General features: G+C 43.4%; 2 protein-coding genes across 3 annotated transcripts in view; one reads left to right on the top strand and one right to left on the bottom strand.

Moving 5' to 3' along the window:
- Positions 1-14,835, bottom strand: part of NXPE3 (neurexophilin and PC-esterase domain family member 3) — a 28,378-nt gene extending 13,543 nt beyond the window's left edge. The window contains exons 1-2 of the mRNA XM_066620812.1: positions 14,580-14,835; positions 5,038-5,121 (exon numbers count right to left, since the gene is read on the bottom strand). The gene's annotated coding sequence lies outside the window, so the exon portion shown is untranslated. The remainder of the gene's footprint in view (positions 1-5,037; positions 5,122-14,579) is intronic.
- The window catches only part of RPL24 (ribosomal protein L24), a 276,024-nt gene that overhangs the window by 225,494 nt on the left and 27,614 nt on the right, over positions 1-22,916 (top strand). The gene's annotated exons all lie outside the window — the stretch shown is intronic.

Genomic DNA, 22,916 nt, shown 5'->3' with positions numbered 1-22,916 from the left:
CTCCCAACCCCTTATAGGAGAGGTCTTGCCCTCTCACACTCTCTCTCTCTCTCTCTCTCTCTCTCTCTCTCTCTCTCTCTCTCTCCAAGGCCCAACACATTTGTGTGTGTCAGAGGGTCCTCTCCACAGGACTCTTCCCCCCCCCCGCCCCTCCAACTGCTCGACAGGTAACTATCTTGCGCCTGAAACTCTTTTCCTTCTTCCCCCCTTTTCCTCCTCTTCTCTCCCCATCTTTAGTTAGCAACTGGGGTTGGCAGAGCAGGGACCCCTAAAGCCTTCCCTACAACCCCCTTCCTTATCTGTTTTCCTTGGATGCACCAAATACTCTTCACACACAACCACCATGAAAGCTAGGTACACTGTATTCAAGCATTAGGACCAAGAAATACATTTCTCCATGTGCATTATTTTTACCTTTGTTCTTTTATAATAAACTATAGTCTTTTATTGAAAGTTATCTTTCTCTCAGTCTCCTCTTTAAGCAAAAAAGAATTTCTCTGCATTACGCCGTCTTGTTATCCAGCCTACAATCCTAATGTTCCAATAAGGGCAGTGTAATCATTCCCCTAAACAAAACAAATTAATAATGTTACCAAAAGGGCTGTTTTGTTCGTGATGGTTGTGTGTGCATCCGAGGAAAACAGATAAGGAAGGAAGTACTATTGTTCCCATGCTGGAGCCAAGACTCAGAAGGATTGATTTGCCTAAGGTCAAGTAGAAAGAAGCATAATCTGAATTGGAGACATTGGAGAATTGGAGATTGGAGAATTGGAGATCAGGGGTCTCAATGCGTGGATGAGACGGTGGTGTAGGGAGGAGGGGTTTAGATTCGTTAGGCACTGGGGAACGTTCTGGGACAAGCGGGGCCTGTACAAGAGGGACGGGCTCCATTTGAACCAGAATGGAACCAGACTGCTGGCGCATAACATTAAAAAGGTGGCAGAGCAGCTTTTAAACTGATCCCTGGGGGAAGGCCGACAGGAGCCGAGGGGCATCCGGTTCAGGACTCCTCATCCCTATGGGATGAGGATGGGGAGGTTAGAGAACAACAAGACAAAGGCAGGGTAGGAGAAGAAATTGGGAAAGGTAGGGTGATGGGATGTGATAGACGGTTTGGCACAATGAGAGGATGCGGGGACAAAGGAGCGAATAAGCAGCCCATCCTGGGGCATTCCGTGTATAAATGCTTTTATGCGAATGCCCGAAGTCTACGAGCAAAGATGGGAGAACTGGAATGTCTGGTGACAAGGGAAAATATTGACATAGTGGGCATAACGGAAACCTGGTGGAATGCGGAGAATCAGTGGGATACCGCAATCCCGGGCTATAAACTCTACAGGAGGGACAGGCAGGGGCGTGTTGGAGGTGGGGTGGCCCTTTATGTTAAGGAAGGGATAGAATCCAGCAAAGTAGAGATTGAAGGTGGGTCAGACTCCACCGTAGAATCTCTGTGGGTTAAATTACCAGGCTTGTGCAGCAATGTAATACTGGGGGCGTGCTATCGTCCTCCAGACCAGAAATCTGATGGGGACCTTGAAATGAGGAAACAGATCAGGGAGGTGACAAGGAAGGACAGGGTTGTAATCATGGGGGACTTCAATTATCCTCATATTGACTGGGTCAATTTGTGTTCTGGACACGATAAGGAAACCGGATTTCTTGACGTGCTAAATGACTGTGGCTTAGATCAGCTAGTCACGGAGCCCACCAGAGGACAGGTGACTCTGGATTTAATTTTGTGCGGTACGCAGGACCTGGTTAGAGATGTAAACGTTACTGAGCCATTGGGGAACAGTGATCATGCTGCGATCCGTTTTGACGTGCACGTTGGGGGAAGAATACCAGGCAAATCTCTAACAAAAACCCTTGACTTCCGACGGGCGGACTTCCCTCAAATGAGGAGGCTGGTTAGAAGGAGGTTGAAAGGGAGGGTAAAAAGAGTCCAGTCTCTCCAGAGTGCATGGAGGCTGCTTAAAACAACAGTAATAGAGGCCCAGCAGAGGTGTATACCGCAAAGAAAGAAGGGTTCCACTAAATCCAGGAGAGTGCCCGCATGGCTAACCAGCCAAGTTAGAGAGGCTGTGAAGGGCAAGGAAGCTTCCTTCCGTAAATGGAAGTCTTGCCCTAATGAAGAGAATAAAAAGGAACATAAACTGTGGCAAAAGAAATGTAAGAAGGTGATAGGGGAGGCCAAGCGAGACTATGAGGAACGCATGGCCAGCAACATTAAGGGGAATAATAAAAGCTTCTTCAAATATGTTAGAAGCAGGAAACCCGCCAGAGAAGCGGTTGGCCCTCTGGATGGTGAGGGAGGGAAAGGGGAGATAAAAGGAGACTTAGAGATGGCAGAGAAATTAAATGAGTTCTTTGCATCTGTCTTCACGGCAGAAGACCTCGGGCAGATACCGCTGCCCGAACGGCCCCTCCTGACCGAGGAGTTAAGTCAGATAGAGGTTAAAAGAGAAGATGTTTCAGACCTCATTGATAAATTAAAGATCAATAAGTCACCGGGCCCTGATGGCATACACCCAAGGGTTATTAAGGAATTGAAGAATGAAGTTGCAGATCTCTTGACTAAGGTATGCAACTTGTCCCTCAAAACGGCCACAGTGCCAGAAGATTGGAGGATAGCAAATGTCACGCCTATTTTTAAAAAGGGAAAGAGGGGGGACCCGGGAAACTATAGGCCGGTCAGCCTAACATCCATACCGGGTAAGATGGTGGAATGCCTCATCAAAGATAGGATCTCAAAACACATAGACGAACAGGCCTTGCTGAGGGAGAGTCAGCATGGCTTCTGTAAGGGTAAGTCTTGCCTCACAAACCTTATAGAATTCTTTGAAAAGGTCAACAGGCATGTGGATGCGGGAGAACCCGTGGACATTATATATCTGGACTTTCAGAAGGCGTTTGACACGGTCCCTCACCAAAGGCTACTGAAAAAACTCCACAGTCAGGGAATTAGAGGACAGGTCCTCTCGTGGATTGAGAACTGGTTGGAGGCCAGGAAGCAGAGAGTGGGTGTCAATGGGCAATTTTCACAATGGAGAGAGGTGAAAAGCGGTGTGCCCCAAGGATCTGTCCTGGGACCGGTGCTTTTCAACCTCTTCATAAATGACCTGGAGACAGGGTTGAGCAGTGAAGTGGCTAAGTTTGCAGACGACACCAAACTTTTCCGAGTGGTAAAGACCAGAAGTGATTGTGAGGAGCTCCAGAAGGATCTCTCCAGACTGGCAGAATGGGCAGCAAAATGGCAGATGCGCTTCAATGTCAGTAAGTGTAAAGTCATGCACATTGGGGCAAAAAATCAAAACTTTAGATATAGGCTGATGGGTTCTGAGCTGTCTGTGACAGATCAGGAGAGAGATCTTGGGGTGGTGGTGGACAGGTCGATGAAAGTGTCGACCCAATGTGCGGTGGCAGTGAAGAAGGCCAATTCTATGCTTGGGATCATTAGGAAGGGTATTGAGAACAAAACGGCTAATATTATAATGCCGTTGTACAAATCGATGGTAAGGCCACACCTGGAGTATTGTGTCCAGTTCTGGTCGCCGCATCTCAAAAAAGACATAGTGGAAATGGAAAAGGTGCAAAAGAGAGCGACTAAGATGATTACGGGGCTGGGGCACCTTCCTTATGAGGAAAGGCTACGGCGTTTGGGCCTCTTCAGCCTAGAAAAGAGACGCTTGAGGGGGGACATGATTGAGACATACAAAATTATGCAGGGGATGGACAGAGTGGATAGGGAGATGCTCTTTACACTCTCACATAATACCAGAACCAGGGGACATCCACTAAAATTGAGTGTTGGGCGGGTTAGGACAGACAAAAGAAAATATTTCTTTACTCAGCGCGTGGTCGGTCTGTGGAACTCCTTGCCACAGGATGTGGTGCTGGCGTCTAGCCTAGACGCCTTTAAAAGGGGATTGGACGAGTTTCTGGAGGAAAAATCCATTATGGGGTACAAGCCATGATGTGTATGCGCAACCTCCTGATTTTAGGAATGGGTTAAGTCAGAATGCCAGATGCAAGGGAGCGCACCAGGATGAGGTCTCTTGTTATCTGGTGTGCTCCCTGGGGCATTTGGTGGGCCGCTGTGAGATACAGGAAGCTGGACTAGATGGGCCTATGGCCTGATCCAGTGGGGCTGTTCTTATGTTCTTATGTTCTTATCCTGACAGCCGAGTCTTTCATTACTGTACTATACCTGCTATCATGATCCTTTTACCACCTTACCAGGAGAAAGCAAACTTCCAGAATCCATACAGAATTATGAAAAACACCTTTTTCTTTTGCCTCTTCATCCTATCCTTTTCTCAGGTTCCTAATTCTTAGCCCTATTCTGGCCCCTTCCCTTGCTTTGCTCTGAGTGGCAGGGCGTAGGGAGAGGTGAGGTTTAAAAATATAAATATATTGGGGGGGGAGGGAGAAAGTGTGTTTGTGTGTTTCAAGGAACACAAGATCCTTGAACTGAGCTTAAGGGATGGAGCGAGACAGAGAGCCTTGAAGGAAGTATAGTATAAAAATGTGAAAAATAAATCATTTCTAAAAAGTATTCATCTGGCTGTGCCTCCCATGGCCCTGGATCTCACTGCACATCACTAATAGATTGCTTTTTTGTCTGCAAATGAGATTAATTCTGTTCTTGAAATTCACAGCTTTCTATGCTTAACCCATTTCTGCCCAGCCCACAGGTGTACACATTTGATTCCTTGTTGCGTATATGCAACATTGGGCAGAAATGGCTTAATTTAGAAAACATCTATGGCTAAATTGGATTCCCTTTTTCTTCACCCCCTTCCCTCTTGACAGCAATGCATCTTGACACACATCGCATATTCCTAGCTAGGTCCTTTCTCACAGGATCTAGTTATCAGAAAACAGAGTACATTAAAAAGTCATTAAAATGCACTGAAGTGAAACCATATTGAGTAAGTTAACATAGAGACTTACTTTATATAAACTTAAACTGTCTTAAGGCTCAGAAAAGTTTTACATTATAAGACATTGAATTTGTTAATAATGATCATTCACAACCTGCTACTTCCATTTGCTTTTGTCTTCTTTCAGTCTCTGCAAATAGATTTGAGCCATTCCCATTTATTCTCCATGCAGAAAAACCTGACAGGTAAAAGAAGAGAGATACAACAAAGAACACATTAGGGAACCAGTTTCTTAACAGGACTAAAATGTGTCTCATTGGTTTTGTAACAGGGCCAATGTTATCACATAGTGACACAGTTTAATTATTCCAGGTTTACCGGGTGAGAACATAAGTTCTCATTGGTTTGTGAACCTCTATGAATACACTATTGGTAACTAATTTTAAAACAAATATTGTTTAAACATTAAAAAAGGTTTAACATGACATTTAAGATGATTTTGCCTTGATCTTTCAAGCTTAATATCAGACTGGAGACAGCTGCAACCAGGCAGATATTCAACAGGTGACCCTTCCCCAATTAGCTGCTGGTGACGTTACCTTATTTGAGGCTACTGGGGTATCACAGCAATGATATCGTTTGAAATCTTGATGCCTCTTTCTTGCATGAGTGCTTTCCTGCATATGGGCTATCTTGGGAGGAAAGTCATGTTGGCCTCGTTGCAGTGTTTTATGAATGGAGAATACAGGTTGGCAGGGAGACATGTTGAATAGCAAATGCGCATGGAAGCTACAAAAGGGTGGCAGAGTGGGAAAGAGGAGGTTCTGAAACATCTTCTTGCCTCCCATTCCAATCATATCCTTGAAAACAGGGGGAGAGTATCCTTTTTTTTAGCAGGGGGAGAGTAACTGGCCCACCTCAACCCAGCACTGTCTGTTCTAGTGGCTGTCTGCTGGTGTTCTTTTGCATCTTTTTAGATTGTGAGCCCTTTTGGGACAGGGAGCCATTTAATTATTTGATTTTTCTCTGTAAACCGCTTTGTGAACTTTTAGTTGAAAAGCGGTATATAAATACTGTTAATAATAATAATAATAATAATAATAATAATAATAAAAACAGAATAGGTGGTGAAAAAAATGCTGCTTACAGTTTCCTTTTTTTCCAAAACACCCATTTACAGCATGCTGTGCTTTCCTTGGAAAAATCAGTGTTGAACTCCATCTCCAAGATGCTGTGATTGAATGTTTTGCAAAGGTTCATGTGAGACAACATTGCTGATGCTGACCTAAACAGGTATTTAAAGGGAAGCAATCCATTCCTGGATCCATCCATTCCTAGATGGAATGGATAATAGTTTGTAGTGTAGGAGATGGCTGTTTAGGTCTGCAAGGCTTCAAGGTAGCAACAGTTGACTTGGATATGCTTGGAATACTTGGCATTTCAGAAAGCACTGTTGCCTTGTAGCAATGCCTCAGGCAGACAATCATCAGGCATATCTCTAGCAAATGAAAGGGGATGCTTCACCAATTGAATTTCTGCCTGGATTCAGCCTTGAATAAAATAAATAAACTGCAAAGTTTGCAAAATAAATAAACTGCCTTGAATAAAGCCAAAGGAACAATCCAACGGCCAGAAAGGCGGTATATAAATACCTGTTATTATTATTATTATTATTTCCTAGTCAAATGTTAAGCTTAAAAATCAAAGCAAAGTATACATGAATGGAGGCTAACGTGTAAAGCCAGCTTAACATACAAGCCTGTTCAAAGTATTTACCGCTCGCTCATAATTTAAGGTGACCTTAATTCAATTTCCACACTTCATAGAGCATGAGTGAAAACAGAAAGCACCTTAAATGTCAATGTTTTTTATGCTTGAATTTTCTCCATTTTTTGGCAAGGAATTCTGACAACTAACTAAGTGCTCACAACTGTCCGTTTCAACTTCTGGGGGACATGACATGACGCTAGCCGGCAAGGCAAGACTCACCACCACCTTCACTTGCTAGTTCCTTTTTATTTAATTTTTCACATTTCTATACCACCCTTCCTCCAAAGTGCTCAGGGTAGTATACATGCCCATATATACTGTACTTGTCTATGAGCTGATCTCATGGATAAGATGATGGCAAGTTTTAAGCCAAAATAATGAAATTCGCTATGAACTGTAGGCTTTGTAAGGAGTACAGTACAGGACTTCCATAGCAGCAGCCTTCACAAAGACTATAACACCAAAAAGCTCCTTCTCCTTCCCTTGGAGGATACCTCTGTTTCTGTGGTGCTTCAGAAGAAGGAACAATAGCTCCTTTCTCACCGTTTTCCCCCCATGCAACCCACATCTCAGCCTAGTCTCCTCCCTCTACCTCACCAAGCAGCTGTTCTTAAAAGCCTAAGAAGCATTGTTCTTAGAAGCACTGATTTGTGTACAAGTCAACCCAGGTTTTCAGAATCAAGGCATAATATTTTTTTACATTTGGAAGTATATATGGTAGCTCCTTTCCTCCTCACAACAACCCTGTGAGGTAGACAAGACAGAGAGATAGTGACTGGTCCAAGGTCACCCAGGAAGCACCATGGGTGAGTGGGGATTTGAACCTGGATTTTTCAGGCCCAAGCCCAACTCCCAAACCATTCTACCAGCTTGGCTCTTTTAAGATGAACTGTGTTCCTTCCCCATTCACAGGGAAACATCAACTGCCTTGTGAGGAGGAGATACCAGAGAGGTTTATTCCCTTCTTGGATCCTCTGTATAATTTATGCATTTCTGCTTGAAGTATTGTAACTGTCATTGGGTTCAAAGATTTTTCTTGTGTTCTTTGCAGTACAATCCTACGCATGTCTACTCAGAAATAAGCCCCACAGCATTTTATGAAACTTGCTCTCAGGTAAGTGTGATAGTATTGCAGGCCAAGACAATTTGTCAACACTCACAGACACAAAAATGAAGCAAGTAATGACTCTCACATTCACATACTCAGAGCCCTCCCTGAATACACACATGGAACCAACAAATAATCCTCATTTTTTAAAAATTAATTGAGCTGGGGGAGGGGGGATTAGTTCTGGCTCTATAATACTTAGCATCTGTGCTTTAAATTACAGAAAGGACATCACAAATGTTCTCTCAGTAAACTTTAAGTCTGAATTGTAGACTGCTTTATTACAATCCCCCTTCTGTTTCATCATAGTTTGTCCAGCATTTCAAAAACTGTACTATCATACAATAGTAGCCTATTCTTGTTTAGATCCAGGAAGGGGGGTGGAGAGTGGTGAAACAACTGCTGAGAGACCATTAAGAAATACCAACACATGTAAAACTATGCTGCACTACACCACATGCCAATTTTTGGCCATACCACATCACGTTGAAACGAGCACAACCCACAAATGCATGCACCCACAAGCAAGCAGAAGCTGCCACACACCACATGCACACTACAAAATGCAAGCTGCAACTTCACACACAAGCCAAAACATGCTGCATGTCACATGCATGCTGCAGCGTGCCACAGCACCCAAGCCACAACACATTACAACACAATTAGGCATCATAACACAGCACATGCAAACAGCAGCTGCAACATCTTGCAAGCACACACCACTACACGTATGGCACAATATGTCACATACAAAAAGGTGCTGCAACAGTCAGGTGAACATTGTCACTACATGCAATATGACACATTCAGATAAGCACCACCACACGCCATGTGCAGATGAGTGCTACAGCATGCCACATGCTTGCAACAATGCACACAAATGAACTCTATAATACACCACAAGCAACTCGTGTGCCACACATAAACACAAACCATTTCATTATTTTGCATAAATATATTGTGCAAAATACACAAACAGCTCTATAGTCCATGTCAGGGGATCAGGCCTGGGAAGGGCCATGGGTACAGCACACACCAGCGCTGCTGATCCCACCCCCTTCTGGCTCAATCTGCCCAGGCCCCACCCACAGTGCCACCCTTCCCTCACCATTTTCAACTCCCTCTCCACCCTGGCCCCAGACTTACCTACTCTGGTAGGCGTCCCTGTGAGTGCCAGCACCAGCAGGAAGGCTCCAGCCTTCCCACCAGCAGGGCTAGGCCTTGTGTCATAACAAAGCGCTTTACAGCACTTTTGCAACAGCGCAATAGCCAGGCACGCCAGCAGAAAACATGTTCCACCAGCATGACATGTTTAGCATGTCAAAACAAACAGCGGCGGGTAGCTTTTCTTCCCCTTTTATCAATATCCATTGCTGCAGCTTGCTTTCTTCACCAACAGCCATTTTTATTTTAAGAAGCTTGTTGCACCTGGGCAACTTTAATCCAGCAAACAGGCACAAGTTGGGATGATCACCCTTAGCTAAATAATGACTTTAAATGGGGACTTTAGAGCCTGACAATTTAAAAATTACAGAATGGATTTTCTTTAGCCCAAGGGAAAGGCAGATCCTTGTAAAATACTTGAATTTTTGATAGAATCTAAACCACAAAGATGCAAATTTAACAATAGCTCATACACAGACTTTTTATTTATTTATAGAATTAATATCCCACCTTTCTATCCCAACAAAGGACACTCAAGGTGGCATACAAATAAAACCATACTAAACACATGAGACACACACACACACACACACACACACACACACACACACAAGACATTTAAAAACAATAAAACACAACAAAACTTTTATCCCGATTAAAATACTTCTCATTCCCTTAAATCGAAAGACATCCTGCAGCGTGATAAGACTACATATGAACTATTACACAGATTATATAAAAGGTTTACAGTGATTACATGGAATTCTGAAAGATGAGCCTGCACTATGAGGGGCAGGCATACATGAAAATGGATTGAAAAGGAAATGAACTTGATATATAAGATGGTGTTTCCCATCCACTTATTAGTCAGGAGCTTTTTTTTTTTTACCCTGGCTGCTGTTTGGAATGGAAACTTGGTCAGATCCTCAGAAGATCAACATTTTTTTTTTTTTAGCTAACAGATGTCAAAAAGCATTAATCAAGTTAGCAGCCTATGCTTCTGTGTTATCAAAATCATTCATTAAGCCCTGCAGGACGAGTCATTATTATAAGGCTATGATGAAACTACAATTAGGGAGCAATCCTAACCCCTTTCCAGCAATGACATAAGGGCAATGCAGCTCTGAGGTAAGGGAACAAACATTTCCTTACTTTGAGGAGGCCTCTGTGAGTGACACCCAACTGCAGGATGCAGCACATGTCCCATTGGTACCACTATGCCAGTGCTGGAAAGCACTGACATAAGGGGTTAGGATTGTGCCCCTAATTAGTTAACTTCCTTCTTCACACTTAAATAATTGAAATATATGCTTACTGTTGTTTTATGCATTCTATTTTGCACAGCGGGGGGGAGGAAACTGCAACAGAAATAAAATGAATGTTACAGATTTACAAGAATGAATATATGAGAGACGTTCTGGGTGAGGCTTTTTCAATTCTTGCATATGAACAAAATGCATATGAATTGTGGGAACAAGAAAAATGATGGTCAGAAAAAAAAACTCACCACCACAATTTCTATTGTTCCATCCGATTCTGGTCTTTCTCCTTCTCTTCACATAAAAACTAAGGTGGAGATACTTTCAAGATCCATTACTGGCTTTCTGCTGAAATGTGACAATAAACCAGTAGTGCAGTCAGGCCTATAGACAAGTGCTAAATGCACTTAAGCATTAGCAGCTTTTACATCAGGAGTGGCCAAACTGTGGTACACGTGCCATTAGTGGCAAGCGGACATTTACTAAATGGCACGCGCCACAGAGTTGATCCCTCCTGTCAGCGACATGGCTGAATGCTCTGCCCGACAACGTGGACCAGCTCAGTGTGAGCAGGGGCTAACGCAGGTTGGCTGGCTCCCACTCACCTACGTGCAAACATGCTGGGACATAACCTTTCCAGCCTGGCATTTTGCACATCACAGCGGGACAAAGTGTGGCAGGTGCAGCTGCCACTGGAGGCAAGCAGTGCTGAGCCCTGCCCCCTCTCATCAGCAAGGGGTATCCTAGCTTAGCAGCACTCAGCAGGAACGTCACCAGAAGTAAGCAGCGTAAGGGGATAGGATGCAGGGGTGAGAGGCTTGAAAGGGGCGGAGCCCTTTCAGGTGGGAATGGAAGAGGGGGGCATTACAGAGTGGCACATTCAAGATTATCTATGTAAAAAGTGGCACATGCATGCCCTGCTCTACATTTATAGTGGTGTATTCCAGTGATCACACGGAAATCTGGCTAATAACAGAGGGCTGAATAGGGTCAGTAAAGGTGCAATCCTATGTCTGCCTTCTCAGAAGTAAGTTCCATTGAGTTCAATGTGACTTACTCCCAGGTAAGTCTGTACAGAACTGCAGCCCAAGGCAAGGAAAGTAGCAATCTCCTGGGGGTGAGACTCGAGAACAGGATCCAAAAAGGGCAGCAAGCAAGTTTCGTCCAGCCTCTGTGTCTGCCATTAAACTGTAGGCCTCAAAGGTGTGACTAGTCCCATATTTTCCAGGGCCTTCCCAGCACAGCCTGTGCAACAACAAACCCAGGGCTACCTCTGTTCCAGTTCATCTGGCCTTAATCAGCCCTTCACAGCCCTGCTCCCAGGCTGTCCTTCTCTCTCCCCACTGCTTTCAAATTTCCTCCTTTTTACCACCTCTCCTCTTTCCAGCAAAGCCTCCCTCACCCTTTCTAGGTTAGAGTCACAGGTCACAGTAGGGGCTATAGAGAAATAAAGAGGGGTTGCTTTAACTAAGCCCCCCCCCATCTTTAGTGGGATTGGTCTTTCACCTACATGCATGCTCCCCCCTGCTATAGCACTGCTATCTGCCTTCCCTAATTCTTGTTCTCTACCTCCCTCTCAAACAGTGGCATGGCAACAGAATGCACTCACTCTCTGGTCCTCCTCTCCTTTCAAATCTTCACCTGGAAGGAAAGAAGAGGCAGATCTCCCCCCCCCCCCAAGAGGGACAATGCAGGCTGCCACTGGGAGGGAACAGAAGAGAAACTGACTGACTTTTGCCTGCTGGACTCATGAAGGTGTGCCCTATAACAGCGTTGTGGTTGGAAGTGGGTTCCAGTTCCTGAAAAACCAAAGGCCACTGATTTAGAACAGTGTATGCCATATCAAGATCAAACCACAAAACATCGCTACTCTATAGTGCACAATATAGTATATATGGCTCCCTAATTCCCAACCCCCCTTGTAATGGCTTTTCCATACACCTGTTTAGTCAGCTATATGCATCAGCAAAGCACTGGAGAGACTGGCACAAAGGAGAAACCCTGTCTGATTATATTTTTGAGAATCCAGCTGTTTACAAGTTAAAGAATTAGGCACAAGATTTTCAAATGGTGGGCTGATGAGTCATGTTCCAGGAAGCAGGGGTGGCCCTTGCATAACACTGACTGAAGGCAATGAGATTGAGAAGGTATTTCAAGGAAGACAGAAGCATGACAAACTTACTGGTACTGCTAGAAGCTGCCATTATTTTAAAATCCTTTGCAAAGTTCCTTTGCTACAGTGTGTTGAGCTAGCCCCAAATAGGACGTGATGGTGCCACCCATAGCACAGCAGTCTTATGTGGGGCTCAAGAGTATTGCATAGTGCTGCAGCATTCCTATTTGGAACTGGCTAGCATCAATGTTGGGGATTCATTAGAACATTTTGTTGCATTGAATTTGCAACAATGAACAGTGTTAACAAGATATTCTTGATTACTTCTATCAGAGAATTAAGGTTGCACCAAAGAGAATCAATACAGTACTTGGAACATCTGGGAGAAATGTATACCTTGACCAATAGCAAAGATATCTCTGGTCCAAATCAGTAACACTGTTCAGACAACTATTAGATCATAGTTTGATATAATAATAATAATTTCTCAACAAAGAAGTTCACTATGCAGTTAGTAAAACAGACTGAAAAAATAGCTTCTTGACCCTTGGGTTTCCGAAGTTTATAACAACATAATTTAATTTAAAACTCTCTCTCTCTCTCTCTCTCTCTCTCTCTCTCTCTCTCTCTCTCTCTCTCTCTGATGCTTTGGTCTCAGTTTTGGAGGAGAAAGGCAGGATATAGGTATTTTAAATAATAATTCAACCAACCAGCTAAAAGAGTCACTCCACCAACAAGCTTGACCCCTTTCTCCTTTTAAAAAAAAAGTTAGAACCCACACATTATATCCAGGTTACAAAATGTCATCACTAGAACCTGTGGTCCAAATTTCCTAGAGACATACTATAGCAGATTTCTGTAATAAACAAACAAAACCCCTCCTTTATTATATTTCCAATCTACTATGTGTCACATTGTTCTGGAAAGAACTGAGTCTGGAAAACCACTGTTTGTTTGCTGAATGTCAATATTAGATTTCACACTGTCCCTTTTTGTACTCAGAATATTTTGCCATTCTTTCCTGCATCCACACTGTCCAAACAGCTGGATCCAAGCTTTTTCCCATGACAGTGACTCTATGCTCAATCCCAAACCTGCAGCTTAATTTAAGGCAGCTCAGCATGAAATCTCCTCTCAATACTAAGATATGAAGTAAAATGACTACTTACCAGCTTGTCCACCAGTTGACCCTTTAGATTACTAGATAAAATTCAAACACATAAGAGAGATTCTTCAATGCTATAACTCTGGGTCTTCCTTAGTCAAGGTTTAACTGCAGAAACTGGGCAAGAGGGATGGTTACTGTTTCCATCCCTCTGGAATTTTCTATCATCATCCTTTGTATTATCCAAAGACAATTCAGAAGTATGTGGTCTGTAACCAGAACCTACATCCCATCTGCATTTTCCAGCTGCAACAGCAGCTGGTGGGAGGTGGAATTAGATTTGGAAAAGAGCACAGGGTTAATCACTCCCCACCCTCAGCAATCAAATCCACAGTCACCAGAGATACATTACAGCAAAAACCAAAAGTGCCTAGTGATCTCATAAGGGATCTCTCTCACAAAACTGTAGTTTGGATCTAAAATAATTGGGGATCTCCTCTGTTTTGCCTGAAAGAAATGCAACTTCAGGCGTACAAAAATGTGTTGCAAGATGTCAATTGAGGAACTGAAGGAAGGCTGAACTCAGTGGTAGGAGACAATCTGCAGCCTTAGTCAACATAACCCCAGTGGGTTCAAATCGCAACTCAGTAAAAAAAAAAAATCATTGGCTGGCCTTGGAGGACTCATTATTTCCCCACCCACACATTTATTCACTTTAAAACACTGAATATTTTGCAAGAATCTGTGCATGCTAAAAAGACAAAAATGGGGGAGGGGGTTTCACTATCCTGAAAGAATAAAGTGGGGGGGGGGGGGACAAGAGCCATGAATAGGCAAACATCAAGCTGATCTTGAACAGCTTCAATAAATACCACTACAGCAGCCTTGTCAACAAGAACATGTGAGGTCTTTTCTCCGGAACTGGTGCCCCTACATGCACTCCATTCTGTGCATGCACAAACAGAAGGCTTCTTCCCACAGCAGTGACTAGGCACACATGTTCAAGCCCTCTACCCAGGCCAACCGTGCAGAGCTGGAGGCTGCAATCCGATCCACACTTTTCTGGAAGGAAGAGCCACTGAGCACAATGGCACTTACTTCTGAGTAGACATGCGTAGGCTGCACTGCAAGCAGACCTAAAAAGGCTAGGATTCCACCCTCGCAGCCTACAGAGTACCTCTGAGTACGGGCAGAGCGCCCTCCTTTCGCGGTCCTTCCAAGCTGCGAGGAGGTCAGTGCAGGGGCACGGTTGCAGCAGGCGGCTCGACCGCCCCCTTTCCTTGCAGGCTGTGCGTCCCCACACCGGGAGAACCAGCAAGCCCCGCACCCAGAGCAGCCTTCACGCAGCACCCCACTGCCGGGAGGCGACGCCTGCAGCGCCCTCCTTCCCGAGTCACGATCCCTGCACCGGCGTCGCCCACCGCCTCTTTCTCCTCCCCCCAGCAGCGGGTCACTGTCGGCTGCTCCCCGGTGGAGGCGGGTTTGAGTGGCGAGGAGGACGAGACCACTTCGAAGGGGAAGTGGGGGGGGGGGAGGCTGCCGCGCTCTCTCGGCTCTCATCGCAGCACGCGCGCCTCCGGTCCCCGGGCCGGCCCTGGGATGCTTCTGCTCCCGCGCCTGCTATTGGCTCCCTCCCGCCTCGCTGCATGGCGCTTGTTTAGGTTGGCATCTGGTGATCGCGGCCGTCCTATGTCTTCGCTGCAGCATCGACATGTCGCTCTGCCTTTGGGCTCTGTCCTGGGGCTGAAGGGCGCCTCTCCCCCTTGCAGCCTCCTTTTTTTCCAAGGGAGCTACACCAAGCCTATGCAGGCTTACTCCCAGGAAAGTGTGGATAGGACTGCAGCTTCAGAGCCCCATCCTGTGCATGTCTACTCAGAAGTAAACCCCATCATAGTCAATGGGGCATACTCCTAAGTAAGTGTGGATAGGATTGCAGACTCAGAGCTCAATCCTGTGCATGTGTTCTCAGAAGTCAGTTCCATTATAGTCAATGGGGCTTACTCCCAGGAAAGTGTGGATAGGATTGTAGCCCTAGACCACACTGGGGTCCAATCCTATCCAATTTTCCAGTGCCAGTGCAGCCATGCCAATGGGACATGCGCTGCATCTTGTGGAGAGGCAGGCACAGAGGGCTCCTTAAGGTATGGGAACATTTGTTCCCTTACCTTGGGGCTGCATCATTGCTGGAAAATTGGATAGGTTTGGGACCTTCCACATTTGTCTTTAAGGCTGCAGTCCTATCCACACTTATCTGGGAGTGAGTCTCTTTGACTATCATGGCGTTCTTGAGTAAGTGTAAGCGTGTGTAAAAGCGACCCACAGTTTGAGAAACACTACCTCCTTATCCACTAGGGTTCATTCTGGAACCCCCGGTGGATTAAAAAAAAATCAGTGAATACCAAACGAGAGGAAAAATAGCTTTAAAGACCCACTCCAGATTTCTTGCTCCTCTATTGTTGCCCCAGAATGTATTGGCATAGACACTATATCACAATCAGTCACTAGACTGGGTGAATAATGGAATGAAATGATAATTATGAAGGTATGAAATTAGATTTTGGTGCTTTTTTCCCCTTATTCCACAGTATGTAAAGATGGCATCAGTGGTAAGTCAAATAAGTAAATTTGGTGGGAATACAGGTCCCACCTGTAGTCACAACCAGCCAGGCAAAGCTTTCCACACTAGCATTTAAGGAAACAATAAAATGCTCACTTTTTTGGATATTAGCCACTGGGAACTGAGGCAGGGGGTTTTAAAGAATTACTTTTGTTGGAAGCATTTTGTTCAGTTTATGTTGCCTGCTCCAATAATTTTGAGATGTACAAAATTGTGCAGTGGTAGATAAAGTGGATAGGGGGGTGTTCATTTCTCTCTCACACAACACCAGAACCAGGGGACATCCACTAAAATTTAGTGATGAGAGTTAGGACTGAAAAAAAAAAAGATATTTCTTTATACAGCATGTAATTAGTCTGTAGAACTCCTTGCCACAGGATGTGGTGATGGCATCTGGACTAGATGCCTTTAAAAGGGGATTGGACAGATTTCTGGAGGAAAAATCCATCACAGGTTACCAGCCATGATGGGTATGTGCAACTTCCTGTTTTTAGGCTATTTCTGAATGCCAGATGCAAGGGAGGGGCACCAGACTGCAGGTCTCTTGTTTTGTGTACTCCCTTGGAGCATCTGGTGGGCCACTGTGAGATACAGGAAGCTTCACTAGATGAGTGTTTGGCCTGATCCTGTAGGGCTCTTCTTATGTTCTGTGCCGAGTGCCTGAACAGTTTGTGAACTGTGGGTTGACAGGCTTCGTGCCTGACTGCCATACCAGAACGAAGACTTCCTTTTGAAGGCCAGCTGCATTAAGCATAGTAAGATTCCATGTAAGGGCATAGCTCTGGAACCTTCTGAGGGGAAGATATAAAAAAACAAGGCCACGGCACTGGTGGGTTCCATCTTAAGCTGTGTGTGGAAACTAGCTGACAGAGAGTGGTGACTTTGCTGTGACTATGGGTAATATGTGCTCTTTGCACCACTGTTAATACTTACCTCAGTGTAACTCTAGTCTAACCCATTGTTCTTCAAAAATTGTTCTAAGTCCTGTTAGTTGAACTTACCTGGTCTATTTCTGTGTGATGTCTGATTACTACCAGGCAAGATCCACAATCCCCAACATGTGGAAAATTTATTCCAGCCTAGGCGTGGGTGATTTTTCCTACACCTGCACTTGACTGTAGCAGATTGTCTCTTTTAGAAAAATCACTGGGACAAACTGGGGCAAAGCCTTGCATGATCTCTCCCCTACAGGCTTCCAGTCAGTGATGATTAGTGACTGCCCCCCCCCCTCACATACACCCAAACACACATGACCTCTTTCCATTTTGTTATTTTAAGATTGCTCAAATGCCACACCTTATTTTAACCACCTGCAAATGGGATAGCAAAAGTGGTGGCTATTCTAGGGTATTACTAGTTTAATTCACAAGCATCCTTGAGGGACCGTTAAAAATTTTTAGTAGCTTAGTCAGTGGGTCAGCTGTTACTAAAAGGTTTTAGCCAGACATTTTCCTATTCTAAACCTTATGCTCATTCTTGAAATATCAGTTATAAGAACATAAGAACAGCCCCACTGGATCAGGCCATAGGCCCATCTAGTCCAGCTTCCTGTAACTCACAGCATCCCACCAAATGCCCCAGGGAGTTCACCAGATAACAAGAGACCTATGTCACAAGTTAAAAAGCTATTAAAATTCACACACACAGTGCGGTCACTGGTCCCCAACCCAGCTACAGCCTGGACAGCAATGCCTGGAATGACATGTTTTCCAGATTTCTCATTGTCTGTTCTGAACAGATGGTAATCCTAAAATGAATTCATAGACAAATTATTGTAATTAGCCATAACTCTTATGGTACTTGAGACACATTGTGAAACTAAGGCTGCAATATTTATCTGAGAGTACAGGAGAACTCAAAGAGGCTTATTTTTGAACAAGACTGATGGGAGGGAAGTTATTTATTTAATCATATAGCAAAATGCAGCACTGCAAAATAGGAGGGAATAGGGGAGTCTCTAACAATGATTTTTAGCCAATGCACTGCAGCCCATCTGTGTGCCATGGATGGTCTATAGGTGGGGCATTCAGGGCTGTGAGCCCACTGCTGGCAGTGTGGTGTGCCTCAACATTTTAATGCCTTGTGTGTGTTAGAATGAGAAAGAGCAGTTAAAATCACTGCTCTAACGTTTTTAAAACAGGGAGAAGAGCTTGCTCAATTCCACCCCAGGCAGGTATCATTGGCGACCACTAACAGTCTCATTAAATACACTGTGTCTGTTAGTCAGCAATAAGTTCCGCGTCCCCTCTGTATTGCATGGGCAAGGCATGACAGTTAAAATACTGATATTTCTCAACAGCTTTATCCTCTTCAAATACAAATGGTGCAAAGAAACCTCTGAGAGTCATTACAAAATGTGAATACTGTACATAGCTAATTAGGAATGTTCTGCATTCCACATAATTGAAAACACATCTTTATTTGATTACATCAAGACAACTTATTCCCAAGTGCAAATTTATTTTTTTAAGGAGCATGCAGGCCATTTTCTTTCCTAAAAACAAAAATTATAAGATGACCATTACATTTAGATTGCATTTGCAGCAAATGATATCTTCATTTGCTCTCAACCTAGCAAGTTGTCACTATCCAGTTTGAAATCATATTGCCTTTCTGCAGTGAAGCAAGAGCATTTCATAGACACATATATAAATAAATGAAATGCCACATAATGGAATTTTTCCTCATCCTTTCAGAATGAAAATGTGGACATGGTACTACTGATTCCAGTAACAGCAATGCTAGACCACATGCCTCAAAAAAAAAAAAAACTTATGCAGGACTCTTCTTGTCCCAACTGATCTTGCTTTACCAGTGGATAATATTCTCCCTTTCAGGTGAAGAAGAAATGCGATGTTCTTCAACAGTTTGAGCCTATATAAGTTTTCGTTAAATCAGTGGCCTTTACTTTCCAGTGAAAAATCAGAATGTTTGGAATTACAGCTTAAGTGCTTCACGCAGATAAACAAAAAAGCAGCAAATGCCATAAAATGGACCTCAATTTAAAATGCACTGTATTAAAATATCTTCTAAAGTGGGTCAATGCATCCATGATAAAGGGAAGAAGAGTACAGGTGAGATAAGCATCAGCGCACTACTATCAAGCTATACACTACCACTATGGCAGCAATAACCCCTCATTGACTTTTTGGCAGTTGCAAGCAGTAAGAATCTAGTGATTGCATGCACTATGGTTCTCTTTTTTCCCTTGGTCATGAAATGGCAAAAATAGTTGTCCTGGTGCCTTTGCACATAAAGGTGGCAGCTGAACAATGCCAGCTGCAGAACTGGAGAAAAAAAAAAGTTCTTTTCTCCAGGCTATCCCTACCTTTCATCTGTACCATTCTTTCCTTCCTTGGCTTCTTCAGCTTCATCACACTCCCATGCCATGCCCCCAAAATGAGTAAGTATTTATTCAACAATGGCCTGTGACTTCAGAAATTTCAGTCAGGTTTTACCCAGAAATTATTCTATTCTAAATAATTTTTTGAAAAAAGTAGACAGCAGATAATATAAATGTATTACTATTCTCACATACACTGACAAACCCTACTCCCCCACCCCCATAGCTTAAAAAAATCCGGTGATAGCTCAAAAGGAACTATTTTGGATTTGTTACTTTTAGAGTTCTCAAATTTTACTTTGCTTTCCTCATGGAAAAGCAGAAGTACCGTTCCTTCTGGTTTAGTCTGTAAAAGCCCCAGTTTATTAATTTTGCATATATACACAAACAAATGACACACAATTCTGCAGAAGCTAATCCCAGAGTCCCATGTTTGGTAGCTATGTTTTATATAAGCAAAGCATACCAAACTGGTATACCACACTGGTGTGGGCTGGGGTGGAATGTGCTGGTGTAGACTTGGTCCCCAAGTTATGGATGGCTAAATTGGTGTAGGCATAGTCTGTCCATTGTGATGCATTTGCAGACACAATAGCACTGGGATAGCAAGGGCCAGCTATTTTGGCCTACATATATTCTAACTTACAATCTTCTGGTATGGAATCAGTACTGTACATATATCTTGGGAGTGCAGCAGTTCCCAAAAGTACACTAGTCATGGGCCCCTAAGCATCACACTAATGCTTTTTCAGTTATGTCACTGTAGGGCCTGCACGTAGCTAGAATATCCAGAAAAATCCCATGACACCTCTGCGAATTCACCACCACATGCTTGGGTACTGTGGCATACTGTCTGAGAACTACTGACAATTGTATTCTTCTTGTATGTGATCTTAACATAACAAAGCATTTTGGCTGTAGGTATAGAGATACAAGCAAAACAAATTCTTGAATTAAATACATAAGGATTCAAAACTGAAAAGCTTCTATATAGGTTTCCAAGCTCAATTGCTACACATTAACAGTACACTCTGAACATTCTGGGGTCTTCTTTGAAAAAAAATGGATTTTCCTGTAGTATCACTTCTCTTCTGGCACCTTCAAAATACTGTATACATTGCCTTTCCTTAGGACACATTCAAACTACACATTAAAAACCAAGGCATAACCAAGCCAGACATATAGTTATTTGATTTTTCTCTGTAAACCACTTTGTGAACTTCTGTTGAAAAGCAGTATATTTTACTGTTGTTGTTGTTTTTGTTAATAATAATAATAATAATAATAATATAGAAGGTCAGATACAGGCAATAAGGCTCTATCAGCTTATATATTTCACTATCAGGGAGCATGTCAGATTGCAGTCAATTGGGTTTAAACTGATACAATGTAGGATGAAAGTACTCAAGGTGTTGCTACTGGCAGCAAGCAAGATACCTGTAAAAAGTACAGTGACAACACATAGGGATCTTTGAGGATTATGGTCCTTGGTAGGAAGTCAGAAGAACTTTGGTTTTTAAACAAGTACTGACTTAAACTTAAGTTGCATCTGATGTCATGGGCTGTAGTCCATGAAAACCTGTCCTGAAATCAATTGGCTAGTGTTTACAGCATTAGAAGACTCATTGTTTTTGCTGCAACAAGCAGATATGACTACCTCTCTGGAACTTAGGATGAATGAGCGGAATCTAGAGGACAGCTTATGTGAATGGAGACATACCCCACGAACACAAGAATGAAAGGAACGTTCTCCTCACACAGAGGACCTTCTGTTCACAAAAGCATTCCTCTGGATGGTACCTGATATTTTGGTTACTCTAAACCAATCTCCATCTCATAGTTTCTTTTGAAACATCACATTGTATTAGATACAACAGGCAAAAGCATTTTTTGCATATATCATTCTGGATTAATTTCAGTGATCTATGAGGGTTCTGACTCTACTGCTCCAAATTAGCACTTCCCAAGATTCCAAAATGGTTCCACTCCAGCCAATTTCTGTGGAAGAGTGATTTTATCAAGACAGTGGGAAACAGTCGTGCTTTTTTATCACTACAAAATGGACATATAGAAAACACAAGAATCTTAGTTACTTCATTTTATGCCAACATCAGAAATAGAATCAAGGGTTCTAATTCCAAAATTAAAATAGAAAGTTCGTTCGATCTTCAAAGATGCAAATGTCATGCCTTCTGACAGTTGTATGAAAGTTAAAGTCAAAAAGCCCAACGGTTAATTTAAGTCCCAGTAATTTCAGTGAGAGATGATATTTTAGCACATGGTTAAACTAATTCTACCATTTGAGATAAGAGGACTTAAGAATACATAGAATTATAGAGCTGGAAGGGGTCTTCAAGGCCATCTAGTCCAAACTCCTGCTTGAAGATCTATAGTTGAAAAAGAACCAACACTACACTTAGTAATCAGTTCCACTGTGAAACTTATTACTGTTAAAAATGTCTTCTTGATAACCAACAGGAATCTCTCCTCTTGTAGCTTAAGCCCATTAGATCTAGCATAAGATCTTACCATAAGATGTAACTTGGCTAGATCATACCCAGGACTTTTAGCTTTCTCTCTCTCTCTAGCAAGAGCAAGCATTCAACATTACTTTTATGCTGTGTGTGCGCAGGAGGGATTAATTTCATCTTTAGTCTGAAAATTGACTACAGATAAGACACAACTGAAAACATTAGTAATTTCCACCCATTTAAAAATGAGATATAAACAAATTGTTCCAGACTAGGTTCTATTTGGAGCTATTCAGGAGAGTGGGTGGGAGGGCTCAGCCTGCAACCCACAGTCTGGGAACTCCTGATCTAAATAAACTAATGGACTCTGTGTTGGGAAAGCATTTGCTACTCTCTAGAATACAAGTATGTCCTGTATCCAGTAGCTGCTGTTTGAATTGGATCCGCGACCCACCCCCTGGCACACCCTTTAAAGGCTTATTGGGGAGTGTTTCTTGCTTTAAACAGGTTGCTATAAGCGTTCCAGCTTATAACACAATGAGAACAGGCTTCAGGTAGCCTGAATGCCTGATGAAAATAGGCTAAACAGGAAGCAGTTAATTTCCTCATGAGAGGGCAGCAAGAGGTGACATCTACTGCATCTGTGGGAGGGGTTCCCTGGAACAGATCCCCCACAAATATAGGGGCATGCCTGTAGTTACAAGCAGAAGGACTAATAATCCTCCATGATTGCAGGGAACCCAAGACTCTTGAGTCACTATAATGCAATGGCTAGAGGCAAATTCCCCTTCAGCAGTGAGGAAACAATACTGAGTCCCTTTTATGACCCTGTTGTCCAAGCCCTGTGCATGCTGAAGACATGGAGTGGGATAAACAGGAATGTACCTGTGAGCCACAGTGACTAGGATCAGGTTCCGATCTCCACCCCCCCATCTAAAAACTCTGTCCAGCCAGAGTTTTAAAGTGCATGGAGATAGCCTTCACACATGCATCTGTTGCCTCTGCAGAAAAGCCCAGATCAAAGATCTGGGGGGGGGGGGGGGCATAGCTAGATGATAGCAGCTGGGGGGGCAAAGCTAACTA

This window comes from Tiliqua scincoides, chromosome 3, assembly GCF_035046505.1.
Source record: "Tiliqua scincoides isolate rTilSci1 chromosome 3, rTilSci1.hap2, whole genome shotgun sequence".
Lineage (NCBI taxonomy): Eukaryota > Metazoa > Chordata > Lepidosauria > Squamata > Scincidae > Tiliqua > Tiliqua scincoides.
This window is presented reverse-complemented; position numbering and strand designations above follow the sequence as displayed.